General features: G+C 43.4%; 1 protein-coding gene across 1 annotated transcript in view; it reads left to right on the forward strand.

Annotated features, from left to right (window-relative positions):
* CNTNAP4 (contactin associated protein family member 4) overlaps nt 1-15,989 on the forward strand; it is a 1,902,933-nt gene that overhangs the window by 866,890 nt on the left and 1,020,054 nt on the right. The window lies entirely within an intron of this gene.

The raw sequence follows: 15,989 nt of genomic DNA on the forward strand, positions 1-15,989 counted from the left end.
AGATCCATCAGGTAGGTGGCCTCCCCTTCCACTCCCTCGCCTGCAGTGGGCCTGTCTAAAGAACTTGGAGCGTTCTGGGCTCTACATGCTCCATAAACCACACTTTCTGAGCAGGCTAAAATTCTATCAAAGTGGCCTTTCTGGCCAAACCAGAATTTCATCACTTCTTGACTGGCCACAAGATTGTCTTTAGCATTCTTGCAGAAGTGCTGCATCTGGTTACGGAAAGCCGGCAAGTAGCTGCGTACAACGTGGTGGAGTTTCCTGGAAGCTTGCTCACACCCTTTTCTCACAAGGCTGAGAGGTCCCCTGACAGGATGTCCACAGAGGAGCTCAAATGGGCTAAACCCAACCCCCTACTATAGTACCTCTCTGTAGGCAAATAGCAGGCATGGTAAGAGGATGTCCCACTTCCCCCTCATAGGCTCAGGCAGGCCCATAATTATGCCTTTGAGGTTCTTGTTGAATCGCTGAACAAACCCGTTTGTTTGACGGTGGTAGGGTGTGGAGAACTTGTAGGTTACCACACACTCATCTCACATTGACTTCATGTACACTGACATGAAGTTAGTACCTCTGTCAAAAACTACTACTTTGGGCTACCCTATGTGGGTAAAATGGCCCAACAGTGCCCTAGCCAATGCAGGTGCAGTCCTCAACCTCAAAGGGGTGGCCTCTGGGAACAGTATGGCATGGTCTACCAATACCAGGATGAATCGTTTACCTAAGGCTGACTTGGGGTTCAAGTAACCAACAAGGTTAATCCCCTTTCTTTCATCTGGCGTGCCAGTGACAAGCAAGGAAGTTTCAGTGTTTCCCCCACTTTTCCACTGGCCTGGCAGGTGGGACAGGACCTACAGAATGTGTGTGAGGTGATCTTCATCCAGGTACAATAGAAAAGGAGGTCAAGACTGGCAAAGGTCTTGTCTTGCCCGGGTTGAGTCATGAGTCAAACCCAGTAGGAAGCCATGTAATAGTGAGGGATCACCAGCACACAGCTCACCCAGGCCAAGAAACCTTAGGCTTACTGTAAAGGAGGTCATTCTCTTAATAGAAAAGGTGAATGCCTGAGGAATCACCTGCTGCCTGAGTATTATCTTGACGTTTCAAGTCCTCTAGGGTTAGGCACTCTCGCTGAACCTTGTAGAATTCCTCCATGGTGGGTCCAATGCCAATTTGACAACCAGCAAGCTCAGAAAGGTCTCCCAGGGCAGCAATGTCCTCTACAGTGGGCTCAGGGGTAGCTTCCTCAAGTGCACTGTCTCCCTGGACAGTGGGAACTTTAAGGGCTGGTGTCCTGTACCCCTTGCCCTTTCTCTTATTGGCAGCTGCCTGGGGCATTTCTCTAGGCTCTAGGCTTCATTAACTCTTCTCTTGGGCAGCTTGTAATCATACAGACCCATTCATGCAAGCCTAACATCTCCAGATGTAACCTGATCTCCACTTACTTACAGATAATCTGCTCTAGGTCATTACCTAATAGACAAAAAACAGGCACTGGTGGGCTCAGTGCTACCTTTAGAGAACATGAGACCCGCCTCTACTCCAATAGTGACTCTCAATGTAGTATGCAACTATGACCTGGTGGAATGTATTAGGGATTACCTTCTTTGAGGACAAGAGATGACACCTCACCTCAGTAGTCATAATGACTTTTGTGTCTCTCAGATCCTCTAAACTTTCCTCATTAATGGAGGCCCACTGCCTATACTTTGAAGTATTGGAAGGTATGTGGGCTTTTGGCACCATCTCTATTGGCTCAATAATGTAACCTTTGCTCTCTCTTTCAGCTAACTGGGACCATCTCTTGCCCAAGCCCTACACTCACTGCACCCTGGTGTCTGCCCCCCAGAGGGCAGCTGTGGCTACTTGGGATATTGGATGTCTCCCTTGGATTTCCCATATTTCAAATACTCAGTACACGCGGTACAAACATCCCTGTCTGTTTGTCAAAGAACCCTTTCTTCCTTGGCTCAGAATGGGACTGGTTACTATGGTTCCATAGGCAATTCTTTTGGGGGCCTTTAGGGAACTCCTTATTTTAAGTTCTCCTCCCCCTCTTTCATCTGGTGGGATCCCTGACTAGCCTTCTGGGGATCCCTCCCAGATGGCTTCTTTTGGACCCTAGTCCTGAGCCCGCGGTCCGCGTTCTTGGCAAGCTTCCTAGGGTCAGTGAGCTTAATATCGACTAGGTGTTGGCGCAGCTCTGAAATACAATTACTGAACATATGCTCTCTTGCAAACAGATTATACAGCTCCTTCTAATCATCCACTGGCTGCCCTTCACTCAGTCATCCATTGCCTTGTAAAAGGAATCCTTGGAATCCACCCAGGACTGCTAAGGTAGCTTCTGGCGGTTCCTACATTTTTGCCTGTCCTTCTCTGGAGGTGAGGTCATATTTCCTGATTAGGGTGTCCTTCATGGGGGCGGGACACCTGATATTGTCCCTTTTTCCTAGGGATGATATGGGCATCCCTCCCCTCATTCAGTATGTGCTTCTAGAGACTGGCCCCTAAATCCACTTTAGGGACCCTATGCAACTCCGGAGTAACCTCATAGGCCTCAAGCCACTTATCAATGTTATCCTGTACAACATACTTAGTCACCTGATTCTTGGGAATATGGACCTTCTTGTCTCCAGTGGAACCTGTTGATACGCTGCCACCATTGCTGCTAGACTCTGCTTGTCACATTCTTGTCTAACTCTGATGTCCAGTTCTCTGAAGCTCTTTTCATGAGCTTGTCACTCTAAAGTTACTTTCTTCTCCAAGACCATTTTCTTTTCATCAGTCTTGAGCTTGGCCAAATGCAGCTGAAACTCCCTCTCTGCCCTCCTGTCCACTGGCTCATCTGGGGATAGGCCTTGTGCAGACACACTGCTCTCTGCCCGGACTGGGAGTTTTGGTTGAGGAGACAGGTCATCCTCCTCCCCTGTGTGCTGCATCTCAGGACTATGATATTGCCTTTCTAATTCTGGTTAACTGACGCTGCCAGCAACTGGTAAGCCTCTGCCCGGGCCCTCAGAGCTTTTTGAAACTCCAACATTGTGGTGCCCTTTTTGGTTTGAAGTCCCTATTCTTTGCAGAACTTCTTGTGCTCAGACACTGTGTAGCTGTCCAGATTGGTGAGCTTGAACTCTATTACTGTAGGTATGGTCACAGACTGTCTGGTAGAATGCGAACAAATTTGGAAATACCAAAAAGGAATCAAAGATAATTCAAATGAAACTCTAAATGGCATCAAATTGTTTATCTGGGAGTCAGGCTTAACTTTAGGCAATGTGTAAAGTCTGTATGCAGTACTTCAGACAGTAGTAAAGTGAAAACACAAGACAATAAAAATCCCACACCAATTTAGAAACATAGGGTACAATGTATTACATTATTTTACATCAAATCAACAAAAAATCCAATCAGTCGGACCAGTGATGTTAAATTTTAAAGGTTTTAGTTAAAACAGCGTTTAGAAGCACAAATTACCAACTCTTGTTATCTGGTCGTGCTCAACAGGGAACAAAGTCACAAGTTCAGGTCAACCGCACTGGAGCATGGGCCGGGACCAAGTTAGGCCCACTGAATAAAGTACCTTTATTCTGGGTTGTGGAGCATTGTGAGATCTCACGTAGAGGATGTGTCACTCAGTGGCAGTTTGTATGAGCAGCGAGACTGCAAAAGCGAGGACCTGCATCAAGATGCATTGTGCAGTGGCAGTTCCAATGAGCAGTGGAGCAGGGATGCAAGGTTTTGTGTCAAGATGCATTGCGCAGCAGTGGTTACGAGGAGCTTCATGGCTGAGATGTGAGGTCGTGCGACAACAAGCATCACACAGCAGAGGTTTTGAGGTGCTGCATTGTGGTGCGTCAGATCTGCTAGGACCACAGCTGAGCTGGCAGAGCACCTTCAGGCACACTTCCAAGGGTCCACCCAATGTGGGGGAAAGAGGCACAGCAGGCAGAGTCCAGCCAGGTGCTAGATTCAGAATGGTTGTAGACTTTTCTGTCACTGAGGTTCTGATCAGGAATCTAGCTAACTAGCTCTTGGAGTCTCTCTAGTGGTCCTGGGTCCAAGATGCAAGTCCAGTCGTTTCCACTAAGGCAGCATGATAGCAGAGTAGAAGCCCTTATTGCACAACAGCACAACAGTTCTTTTAAGACTTCCATAGGTCGAGAGGCATACTAAAGAATTGGGTCTTAGAATCTAATATTATTTGTTGGTGCCAATTTTGAAGCAGGAGAAGGTTCTGGAGGTTTCCACCTCCAGAGATGTTTGAAATTCCCTGCCTTCCTGCCCTGGCCCCAGCTTGCCTGGGGGCACAAAAGGCTAGTTTTAAATCTTATATGAGTGTGCAGAGGTCTTGCAATGTGAAAGTGTGATAGGTGACAGCTCCTCACCCCATTAAGTCAGAGATGGCTCATTCTGCCAACATCTATTTCCCCTTTGTCTCACTTTCTGGGAGCAATACACAATGACCCACTGCCAGCTACACCCACTCATGTGACCCAGGATACAGGCTGCAGGCACCAAATGATTAGGATTAGAAATGACAACTCTCTAAAAGTGACATTTTCAGAATTGTGACAAAGCCTGACTTTGCCATTAGAGAGGGTTTTAAAATACAAATCTTTAGACACTAAACTCGATATTCCTACCTGCTCTCAATTGCAGGTTGTCACTCATTAAGTGTAATAAGGTAGCCCAATGTTATCCATGGGGAAAGGTAGGCCCTGCGGTACTGAAAAACAAATCTAGGGTTTTTATATTACCAGAACATGTAAAAAGTTAATGTACTTGTCCAACATTTTGAATACACTGAACCCTGTCCTCTGGCCTGTGTAGGGACTACCCTAGGGTTACCTTGCATTTATTAAAAAGGGAGGTTTAGGCCAGGCAAAAGGTTTACTTTGTCAGGTCAAAAATGCAGTTAGAAACTGCTCAAACAGGTTGCAATGGCAGGCCTGAGACATGTTGAAAGTGCTACTTCAGTGTGTAGCACAATAAGTGCTAGAGGCCCACTATGTTTATTAGTAAACTGCGCGATTACTTAAAATCTTTACAGTGTAAGATACAATGAACTGCAGTAAAATGCATAAAAATACCCCCCCCCCCTTCTCGGCCAAAACCAAGTAAAACCATTAGTGCAACTATATAGTTACAAGACGGACTGTGATAACTACTATTGTCCAATCAGAGTTCTATTAAAAAGAATGAGAGTTATAATTTCTCCATGAGACCACGCCTACTAGAGTCTGAGAGACGTATGGAAGTTCGACATCTTCACTCACGCTGCGGAGCCAGATGACAGCTGGTGGATTCTGCATCGGACCCTTAGCCGACCCAGATTAAGTACCTCAGTCCGATGGTTCCAATTGCTTTTCGACGTCTCCCTAGGTTAACTATCGGCTGACAACTTTGGGGAGACGAGGAAAGCGCTAAGCCCACTATCGGGGCCCATCGGATCTGTAGCCTTTAGTTGGGAATCGAGTGCCATTTTAACTTGATAGATGAACTTGCCGACCCTAGCTAATAAGCAGGTGGTGGTTTCTGAGAAACACCAGCCCGAGGCGTCACTGCATGTTCTATGGCCCAGATTCCGTAATACCGGGCACATCAATCGCTGTCGGTCGCTAGCCAACTTTGTGCAGCAACATAGCAGATGTAACCAGGATTCTCTGCGATAGTTGCAAAGTCGGCAGGCAATGGCTCCGTCCGTGCGTGCTCAAATTGGGCTGAAGTCCGCGATCCTGAGGGCCAAAAGGCGCATAAACAGAATTTTCTGTCTTACCTGAATTGTTAATGAATCATACAGGTATGGTTGGGGTTTGCCGGGGATATAGGACTTGTCCAGGGCCAGAGTTAGTGGGTTGTGCCGGAGCGAAGAAAGGTCAAGCTCAAAAGAAATGGACTGGACTTGACGCTTAATGGCTTGGGCCCAGGCGGAGTATGGAATTTCGTGAAGATACAGGCTCCTACCCTCGACTTTCAGAGCTTCAATGGCTAGTTCCACCTTGGAGTGCCATGGGGAGCCTGCCTCGCAAAAGATGGTCTTTAAGGAGTGCTTTAAGGTGTTCTCGGGCGATTTCAGCACTCTAATGTAATATTTTAGCAAGTCCCCCAATAGTGCCAGCTCCGGTCGTTTCAGGCCTATTTCTAGTCTGAGCCTGTTGTTCCGTGCCTGTCTAGGGGCCCGTAGCACCATCTTGTATGCTTTCACCTGGGCCGCTTGGACCACTTTTTCAAAAGCCCCTGGATAGGCTATGTGCAGTACGTGATGGCAGGGAGCAGTTTGGCCCTGAGTACTGTCAACATCGGGTCTGCAGAAGGACTGGCGAGGCCATGGCTTAAGCGTCTTAAAGACGATATTATTTTGTTTATTTTTGGTTTAAGCTCCTTCAGGTGTTTAACTGCAGTGGCCCTCTCAGATAGCCATGTGCCCAGATAGTTGTAGCTAGAGGCCCACTAATAGCATTGAATTTACAGGCCACGGGTACACGTAGCACCACTTTACTATGGACTTACAAGTATATTAAATGTGCCTTTTTGGTGTAAGCCACAGTTACCATGTTTAAAGGAGAGAGTACAAGCACTTTAGCACTAGTTAGAAGTGCTAAAGTGTGCATAGTCCTATTGCCAACACATCAAATTCACTGAAACAAGAGGATTAAGGCAAAATGTTTGGGGGAAGCCCACTCTAAGGCTGACAGGTCTAAAAAGCTTTAACTCCCGTTCGATGCAGAATGTCATAGACCGGTCAACCGGAAGCTGTAGACCAGAAGGGATCTTGTAAATTATGAGTGTGTCATCGCCAAATAACAGCACTGTCTCCCTTGAAGAACGTACTTTTGGTGTATTGCTGCTCAGGATGTCTAGACTTCAACACATCATTTATATAAAAATGGAAGAGAATATCAACTATTTTATGACTAGTTCTTTTACATTTACTTCGCCATCTCACATGGGTATATTTGCTACTAGAGACTTTTCAAATACGGATAGAATGTTGTCTTCTTTGTCCATTCTTCCCAGAACATTCCAGAGTTTATGGCAAGGAATCCTATCAAAAGTCTATCAAACATTAACAAATGCCACATAGAGGTGGCATTTGCCAAAGGTGACAGGGTTTTGTTTTTTTGCGAAAGCCAATTGTCAATCTGAAAGATTTTATTCTCGTCAACGCACTTTATTAACTTTCCCAATATCTGGCAGGAGAAAAGCACCTGCAAACTATCAATTAAACTTATAGACCTTTAGTTTGCGAATCATCACGAGTATCCTCTGCACCACGCCTTGAAATTGGTATATCACGGTATGCCAGAATGCAATTTGTGAGTCTATTGACATAAGGCACCTATACATAAGGTTCTGAAGTGTATAGGTCGCCGGTATTCTGTCTTGCCTGGGCCTTCACCATGAGTAATCCCATAAAAAGCATCAGAGGTTTCTTGCAACATAATCTCAAGTAGAGCAAGCTTTTTAGGCTCATGCATATGTCCATGTACATTGTTTCACCTGCCCCTGTCCCAGCTGTTGAGCAAAGTGGTCTACCCATATCTTTGGCTGGATGTGATTTTCTATGCATGTTGTAAACTAAAAAGCTATATTGTTTTTTAATTATATTATTATTTTTTTGTAGTTTAATAGTTTAAATTATTTATAGATAATCACTGTAATATGTATATTTTTATGTAATGTCTTTTGAGGATATTCTGTCTCTCCATTTTTTCAGTTTTTATGTGATTTTCCTACAAAGTATGTAAACTCGCTATTCTTGTTGACAATGTTTTTAACACAATAGTCTTTTGTCATGATATTTTTGCAGGCAATATTTTTCTATACAATCGTTTGACCACTATGATTGTGAATGATAAAGGTTTGAACACCTGAATACAAATACACAGATTGCTATTAACCAATGTAAGTGTACAGTTAAACTGATCAAATTGATGTAGCACTTCTGTGCTCATTTTTGATGAAATATTGACTGCAATTAACAGTTTGCTTACATGGCAGTAATGGTTGCTTTACTATACAAAAGCAGCATATGGATTCAGTACTATGTCAAAATGCACCTTAAATGTCCTCTGGAATTCTGGATTATCAGATGCAATAATCTCTCTGGGTCACAAGCGAAGGTGACTAGATTATGGGAACACAGCATCTCTTGTGTCATTTCTGATGTTGATAAATGAGCCCTTCCAGCTTGGAGTCACAGGTGAGATCATTAGTTTTCCGAATCACTTTACTCTAAATTGCCTGTAACACAAGTAGGTAAATTGTGCATACAGAGTAGTTTTAACACAAATCCAAATCACACATGATACTAAATGATAATTAAATGGCACAGCACATTATACATTTGACAGAACGGTGACAAGAAAATGTTTGAGTGGCAAATTTGTATTTTTACTTCCAAATTCCTTACTGATATCTAACATGTAGAACACATTTACGACTAACAACACTAAACATATTTATAAGCCTAAAAACATCGGATATAAAGTTATATAAGAAGTGCAGGACAACAGAGGAAAACGCCGTTAAGCGAGAACACAAACAGAAAATACATTTTCCAGATCTCAATTAACACAACCACACTAACAAGAAGAAGAGAAATTCGTGTGCAAGTATATGACTGGCCTATATTCAGGCTAAAGAATCATTAAAACAGACATCTCCCTCTTCTCAATCTTCTCTTAAAATACATGTGTGTTGCTCTTACTAAAAAAACGTACTTTGCGGTTAAACTAAACACACCAAAGTTTATCTTGGCATTTGCAGTGTATGAGAATATGGAGGTTGACCATCAGCATTAAAGAAACCTATCACCGCGAATTCCCTGCTATCAGCCAATGCCTGGATTTTCTGAGCTAGAGAAAGGAAAATCTAAAGTAAAAGCGAAATATATATATCATATAAAATATCTCTACTACACCAAACATACTTAATGCAAGTGCACTAAGGCCCCTAGTTAAGTCTTCTTTGACATTTGTACAGCCTTCCTCAGCAAAGCATCAACTTCCCGCCTTGAGTCACCAATTAGAAAATTGTCTGAAAGGAAGAAATTCTGTGAATCCGGTGTGAGAACACTTGCCCCCGTGCCAGGGGCACATTAAACATCTACATGTTGGAATGTTTTGATGGTAGTTGGCATCTCATTCCAATGTGGACAAGCAGCTTGTTAGGAGGCCAATGGGGTCTAGGTGGGGACCACCAGCATATAGTTGGAAATAGCTACCCAGGTCCCTCCATAGGCTCAGGAAGTTCATGTTGTTACCTTTATCCGGAGGAGAGGGGTGTTAGGTTCCATTCACCCCATTACCCATGGGGTTCTGCAGTAATCCCTGCAGCTATCTGAGCTGCACAAACATCCGCAGCTAAAAGGGAGTCTAAAGGATTTCCTCAGCATTACTGTGCATGAGCACAGCTGCGCAGTACTGATGATGGAATTCTCAGGATTGCCATATTGGGTTGTGCACTTCCGTGAAGTAACTCTAAGTATCATCATGCTTCCTTGTCCTGGGTAAATCACAGGTTTTCAACCCTCCCCCATCCCCATTGCCTACACAGACGTGCAAGCACTGCAATGTGAGGAGGAGAGTGATAAGGTCCTGGTGGTATGACTGGGCATCGATTTACATCTGCCAGCTCTGATTTCTGCCCTGTGGGTCCCTTAGGTGCATCACGGTCAGGCACGATTACATATGCAGCATGGTGGTGCATGAACAGTCATGGCTATGTTGCCCACATTCCACAAAATACTCGACTTTGGCCTGATATCCCAAAACTCTGAAGCAGCTTTACTGGTGATTCTGTCAGGAGGGTGAGGAGACATTATTGAGGTTTAGGCCTGTGTGGAGGTAGTTCATCTGCCGAACGGGCCTAAGTGTGGAATACTGTAACAACACCTTACCTTTTCCTACGAGGATGAAACCCATTTTCTTGGCAAAGTATTTTAAATTAAGAAAAAAAGCAGACAAAAAAGATGGTTTAAAAATGTTTTTGGTGTTTCCAAACTAGACATGTAAGAGCAAGTGCTATAGGAGTCAGAAAGTGCACTTTTATTCTCCATGTCACAGGAAAGGGTGTCCAAAGGAATAGAACGTGGAATGAAAAAACATGTTTAAAAATGGAATTAAACAGAAATTTATAAACAATACTTTCAACAGTGTCAGCACGACAAAGAGTGAGAATGTGTAAGTCTGACTAATTACGAGTTTTTTAAACAGAGTAAAGTAAAAATAAGTTAATCTGAAGTAAACCTGAAGTCTCTATGATTTATGTTTTGATCTCGTGAAATTTGATTAATCCTGGAGACTATGAAAGTGCTTGATAGCTGTATTTACTCAGAAACAGTTAGAGAAATATGTGCTTTTTTCTATGCACACTATAAAGATCCTTAAGTATATTAACCGCATGCGGGCTGCGGCTATTTTTGCGCTACGCGGGTTTTTTCCAAAAGCCGCGTTACATGACGAGCTCAGCTCGTCATCAGCGCCGAAGGGGTTAAGAGACTGCTTTACTATTTCAGCGCATAATGTCCTTTTATTTGTTTTGGTCTGTAATGTTACACCAGGCTAAACACATAGGCCCATATTTATAATTTGTTCATGCAACGCAGAAAGCCAATTGACTGCATAGCGCTGCATAAACGGCAGAGGGCAGGAATATTTATAATTATATATCACATGCCTGTCCTCTCCTTGCGCTGGTGCACTCAGTGAAGTAGCACCAACGCAGGCAACCTTGTGTCAAGGTCTAAGTGTGCCTGAGTTGCAGGCAGGATTGTTTTTTGTGCAGGCAGGGACACTTTTCTCCACAAAAACAATCCATAGAGGCAGTTTCCTCTTTCTAAGTGTGCTGCACAATGCAGCACATTTAGAAAGAGGAAACAACCAGAAGAAATAAAGATATTTCTCCTCATTGGTGGGAAGGTATACAATTCTGATGCATTCCCATGACAGCCAGTGTTGGTAAATCTGGGAATGCATCAGAATGCATGGATGGTTGCATAGAAACACCCATGCTTGGTGCAGCGCAATGGTTTAAAAAAAATGTGCAGTATTTCTCTGATTAAAACAAGACCAATATGACAAAAAGCGAACATACACCACGAATTACTGCGACATTAAATCACAATGCAGTGCTTAGAAGTCAGTAACTCCAACTGGGGCATACTGATTCTTGACTGGAGCAAATACAAAAGTTAATTCTGACCACGATGGAGCGTGGGCCAGATACAGGAGCCACGCAGTTCCGCTGACAGTACCTTGGATGCGTAGATGCTCAGTACGATGCATCAAAATCCAAAGGTGATGCGTCACTGTTGCAGTGTTATGATTTCCAATGTACCCCAATATAGACTTGGGTAGTCCTAACCTTTCACCTACATTTATCCTGCCATTGCACTACATAATGGTTTTGGTGCAGGCCTTTTACCTAGTTTGGTGCTGCATAAATGGCGTGAGGTTGTCTCTGAAAACTAGTCTTATTGTTTATGCATGAGGATTCTCAGAATCACAGCCGGATTACCATCTTCTGCATAATAACTGTGTATAAGGTTCATCACTATCGTCATCCTTGGCTGACATGACACAGCAAGGTAGAATCCCGAGGGTACCTTTTGGGTATAGAAACACCATATATTAATTGAGCCAGGAGAGGAGTACAAGACTTACATGCTGACATGCTGACACTAGACACTGAGGTCTCTGTACGCAGATACTGCAGCACACAGAGTTCTGACATCCCTCGTGGGGTTTCCAACTTGAGACCAAGATGGCATCCTTCATTCTTTCACATCAGGTAATAGGGTTGGCTCTATTTTAGGGGATTCTTGGCACCTACATACATGCTAAATACATTTAGGTACATCTAGTTAGGGTTAGCATTGTAGGAATCCGCATTATTAGTGTCATGTATTTATATGCCTGCATATATTCACTGTTTTAGCACTATGTTAGAATTCTACCATCTATTTACTCTGTTGGTGCTCATAACCGTATATCTATTTCTGTCTCATGGCTGTTGCAGCACATATATTTTACACTAGAATGATGCTGGTTCAATAAATGTTCATTGAAAATGTCCCCATTGTTTATTCTGTGTATCCATCTGAGACAAAGTGATCACAAGTGACTGTGCGAAAAGTACTGTACTGTTTCCATGATATCTGAGGGGACAGGGTTGTCATGTTCAGTATTTGCCAGAAACTATTTGCTCCCTGGTAGGAAGGGTTTATAGTGGCATTGTGAGCTAGCTGGTATACAGGCAAACATATCCGGTGGGGGGGTCTGGAATCAGTCTGGACACCAATCCCACAGTGTTGTCTAAACACACAGATCCTATATAGATTTATAGGAACTAAACGACAACAGGCGATGCATTGACTTCAAAGTCGGGCAAAGTCATTGATGTGTCTATGTCAAAAGCGCTGCGCATCCGTTCTAAAGCTTTGATGTTGAACAGCTGGACTAAACTCGATGCATCGGTTAAAAGCCACACCGGGCCAGGAATGCATTGGAGCCAGGGACGGGGTGTCGCAGACGTTGATGATGCGGTTTCTGAGACTCACCCAGAAGTGGCGATTAAGAGGCGTGGCATCAGCAAAGTTGGGGCTGCATTGTAAGTTGAGGGCATTGCGTCACTCACTCGGCCAACAGAGAACATGGCTTCGGTGCAGGAAGTGGCAATGCTTCAATTTTGCATGGAGTCAAGGTGTTGGTTTCTTGGGTTGCAGCACCAAACAGTCACAGCCCAGGACTGGATTTGGCACCACTTGGTAGAGCAGGGCTCACGGTAGAGGAGCCCAGGTGCTGGTAGGAAGATGCATGTGAAGTCTTTGATATCTCTGAGACTTCAGAAACAGGAGGGAAGCCCAAACAAGCCCTTGGAGAACATTTAGTAAAGCAGGATGGAGAGAGGAACGTTTAGTCATCTCACTCACAGGCAAGAAGCAGGAGGCATGATATTCAGGGCACACGACAACTCTCTAGAGGAAATGAACAAATCCCAGCAGTCATCCAACCCAGATGTGTATTCTAGGGACAGGCAAAGGTACAGAATAGGTAAAGAAATGAATTGCCAACTTTCTAAAAGTGAAACAGCAAATATAGGACTGTAAGTCTTAGACAGAGTGCGCACTACCTATTGCACTGCAAACGAGTGCTTTAACACAATTAATAACTTTTACCTACAAGAGACACAAAGTTTAACAGAGTTATCAGTTACACAAAAAAATTCTTCAAATTTACAAATTAAAATGAAATGAATTCATGTAGATGTGAGTCTTTAACTTGTTTTATTCACAGATGAAAGCTTCAACAAACTCTCCTGTTGGTTCGTAAAAAAAGTAAAGCATTCTGATGTGAATTTCAACACTCCCAATGCATTTCTGGTGTACAGTCACCGTTCATCAGGGGAAATCTACAAATGAACATATGTACAATAAAGCAACTTTGTTGTCTGTTGCAAGAACAATAATACATGAATTGGCCTCTATTATCCAGGATAGTTAGTGGTTACAACTCTAAAGAGGGTAACTTATGCTTAACAAGCGATGTATAGTCAAAAACGTTCATATCATAGATATATGTCATTAGTATGTCATATATCTATGATCGAGATCTAGATCGATATGTATAGTCTAAAAAGACCATATCATAGATATATGACATAATTATGTCATATATCTATGATCAAGATCTAGATCGAGAAAAGTCCACAGATATTGAACCCAACTGTGCATGCCTTAATCAACCCCTAAAAGTGACATGCTGACCACCCTGGTTAGTGCCGAACACAAAATAGAGGAAATCAAAAAACAGACGTAGTGCCTCCACCATCAAGCATAAAAACTCTAAAGTCGGGTCGACTGCCCGTTCCTTGTAGCAAATATTCACTGCCCGGTGAACCCGGGTTGCTGATAAGACCAAGGAGTCCTGCATGACACAGAAAACATAAAAATGAAAATCGATAGTGGACACTGTGACCACTGCTAACTAAAATTAAAGTTAAAGTGCAAGATGTCACGTACAGATTGCCTTTTACTCAATAATACGAGGAATACTGGAAGCCACTCGAGCCCAGATACTAGTGAAAAAAGTTTGGGTCCTCCTAATGGTCCGCGGCTTACAACAAAAACACCAAACGGAGATCCAGTCATTACCACTAGATGTTAAGCCAAATGAAGTCCAGAAACTCATGGATGCATAAGTTATACTAATGGGCTTACCAAAATACTATAGAGTGTGCCTCTGCATTTGCGGATGTGTTGCACCAAGACCCGGACATTCTACGCTGGTTCACAATTCTCGAAATCTAAAGCGCTAAATTGATCAAAGCCAGAGACTGCGGGACGATTGATTCTCAATCTGCAGTAACGTCCAAAATTCAGTCTTGTGAATTACTAACAAAAGGGGTCGCAACTGTGTGCATATTTTACTGTCCTGAAGAAGGTCTAATGGATTAATTCAACTCAAGACCAAAACGTCGACTACACAGTCCTTTTCTTGGTTCATGATTAATTTGCATGGGTGACTATCTTATTATGGAAGACTAGATGTCATCCAATAATTTTATTTAGGATTGGACTTTTTCTCAAATGAAGTATAGGTTAATTTAATAATTTCCTTGTTCATTTGTTGAGCATTTTGATCAACGATTAATGTTGATATGTACCCTATGAATTAAGAATCTATATAAAGAAAAATTTTTACCAAAGAATAATTATTCCGTGTTTTTCTCATCTCCATCTCTCTGAATATTTGTTAAATCATTGAATGTTAATACTTTTGTCATTTTATTCAAATTGATGATGAACTCCCACAGTTATTGATTTGAGCAATAGGATTCTGTAATTATTATATAGAATCGCACACTGAAAGTTGACTGAAACGAAGTCCCTTGCGAGCATCATTAACCTCTTACTGTCTATAATTGCCCAAGCTCGCAAGGGTTGATTGGGTTTTCCCACCTTCTTTATCCCTGCGTAACCAAGGCACTCGGGTCAGATACAGATCTGCTGAGCACAGGGTGCAGGTGGGTTCATAAGGAGAGGACATAACGTTCAAAATCCTAGGGCAGAGGCCCGAAAAGATCTTATGGATGATTCAGAGAGCTTTAAAGTAAATTCTCTGTTCTATTGTCAGCCAGTGTAACCGAAGGAGGAGGTCAGAGATGTAACAATGCTTAGGGAGTGCGAACAGAGCACAGGCTGCAGCGTTCTGGGCTCGTTGGAGCCTTTTGATCACTGATTTATGCGGGCCTAGCAGCAACGCTTTGAAGTAGTCCAATCTAGTCAGGAAGGTGGATTGGACAAAGAACGTTGTAACCTCCTCTTTCAACCTATGCTGCATTCCAGGGTTGATTTGTGCAGGAAGATGCGCCTTGCTGCACAGAACATTTCTGTCTGCAATGCAGGCACTCTTTCACCATGTTGCAAAGGTGCCAGCATTGGTGTGAGAATCAAAAAGTCCTAGAAAAGGCTTTAGGCCACGTAGCATTCCAAAACATATGCCTGCCACTGACTTAGCATGTGCCTCAAAGGAGAGTACACTATCCACCCAGACTCCCAGGTTCTTGGCCACTGATTTAGGCAAGGGGGTGCACCAAATGCAGGGGCCACCACTGGCTACCCCAGAGAACGGAGTCCCTGCCCACCAGGAGGACTTCAGATTTGGTGGAATTCAATTGGAGGTAATTTTTAGCCATCCAATCAGAGATAGCAGTTAGATCTTTCTGAAATTTCGCTGAATCCAACTGGGATTGCTAGAGAAGTTAAACACAAGCTGAGTGTCATCCGCATATGACACCAAAGAGATGTCCCGGGCATTAGCCATCAGAGCCAGAGGTCAGATGTAGACATTAAATAGAGAAGGGCTCAGAGCTGAGGAGATGCCACAGTATAGCGGGTTGATAAGGGAGAAAAAAAGGTGGTGTGATGACTTGAAAGGTCCAGTTTCCCTGAAAAATTGAGAACTAAGAGAGGGGCTTGC

The sequence above is a fragment of the Lissotriton helveticus genome, chromosome 2_1 (assembly GCF_964261635.1).
Source record: "Lissotriton helveticus chromosome 2_1, aLisHel1.1, whole genome shotgun sequence".
In the NCBI taxonomy this organism is placed as follows: Eukaryota; Metazoa; Chordata; class Amphibia; order Caudata; family Salamandridae; genus Lissotriton; species Lissotriton helveticus.